Source organism: Macrobrachium nipponense, chromosome 47 (genome assembly GCF_015104395.2).
Source record: "Macrobrachium nipponense isolate FS-2020 chromosome 47, ASM1510439v2, whole genome shotgun sequence".
Taxonomy (NCBI): Eukaryota; Metazoa; Arthropoda; class Malacostraca; order Decapoda; family Palaemonidae; genus Macrobrachium; species Macrobrachium nipponense.
In genome coordinates, this window is record NC_087222.1 from 21,465,756 (window position 1) to 21,467,614 (window position 1,859).

Sequence of the window (1,859 nt, forward strand, 5' to 3'; positions counted from 1 at the left end):
ATCAGTGACAACTTTTAGCAATCACGTCGGCTCTAGGCGGGGCAGGGTATCCCACCTCCGGGGGTGTGAAGGGTATCCTCTCATCACATCCCCATAGCGTCCCAAGACGCTATCCTATAACTGTCCCTCTCTGCCATACGGTTGAGATGTTCCCGTTTTCTATGCAACTTGCTCACAGGTCAGCAACTCTATTAGTGCCAGCAGCGGTGCCGGCAATCCGCTACTGATGCTATTAGTTTGCTTGTTTCTTCTTCACATCGAGCCTGGATTCTCTTACTGGTTTGCTGGCTGTCATCTGACGTCTATCAGCTATTCCTTATTCTAACATCGCTTGATCCTATCCATACCTTAGACAAGTATCATGACTTCCTTCACGGGTCGAGGTTGGTAAGGGAACTTCTGCACTAGTGTTCGGTGCCACCACCGTTGTTTGAATTTGGCGCTGCAACCGTCAATCTTGAATTCTCCCACACTACTCTTTGTCTGTTCGTATGTCTCGTACGGATTTTTCCAATATTTTGTGAATACTTCCGCTGATTCGAATTCTTCTCTCGCCCGTTCGTCATCGAATTCGGTCGTGAAACTGTCTATAACAGCGGTAATTTTTTAACGATTTCTGCGATCGCTCTCTGTCTGTCTAGTTAGCACTGCGTTTTTTTCTAAATCGTAGGATGTGTGATTGTACCCAATGTCCTTTCATGGTTCTAGCACTGGATGCATTTTGGAAATCATTAAACATATGGTTGTGATTGTACACTGTCTTTTCTGGGTTTAGCACTGTGCCATTTTTTCGGAAATTGTAGGGTGTGTGATTGTACACTGTCTTTCTGGTTAGCACTGTGTATTTCGAAATCATATGGTGTGATTGTACACTGTCTTTCTGGTTAGCACTATGCATTTCGAAATCGTAGGGTGTGTGATTGTACACTGTCTTTCTGGTTAGCACTATGCATTTCGAAATCGTAGGATGTGTGATTGTACACTGTCTTTCTGGTTAGCACTATGCATTTCGAAATGGTAGGGCCACTCGATTTATTATTCCCGTTCGTAGCACGGTTCGCCACTTTTCTGCCGATTGCTTTAGCCATAGTTGTGTTTATCCAGTTCGTTCGTTTCACCATTTCCCTCGTCATCACCATCCATCGAATTTTCTCTCGTTTCCATGCTTATTTCACTTCCTATCACTGTTTGTCGCCAAAATGATTTAACAGTAACATTTGTTTGACACCTCATAAGACCTCACAAGACCTCATAAGACTGTATAAGACCTCACAGGATCCGCAAGACCCCACAGGACCTCACAAGACGTTACAGGACCTTACAGGACCCCACAGGACCTCACAGGACCTCATGCGATTATTTGCAAGACCCCACAGGACCTTACAGGACTCAGGAACCCCACAGGACCTCAAAGGACCCCACAGGACCCCATGACTGACACCAAAATTATATGACCTGATCTCGGTCATTTGTGGGTTCGGGATATGAAGGAATAAACAGGAGAGAGAGAAGTTTACGTGCATGCGATGTAGGACATGCAAAAATAATAATCGATGAAACTGTAAGGACAACGCTTATTCATAATTTTCTCTGTATAAAATTCATCATTCGCGTTGTTCTTACTTCCCTCCGAGAGAGCGTTCAGCGGGCTTTCCGCCAGTGTATAAAGCTTGTATAACCATATATTGTGTACTTTTATATTTTGTATTTTATGTCTCTTAAGAAACACAAATCGGGTCTCGCCGACCCACTTTTACTCTCTCGCGGGTCGGTGACCACATTTCCGTCCGCATGCTGTATATTTATATTTCCCTTGACTGTAATAAAAGTCAGTACACTTCTACCTGCCTCTTTGTCCA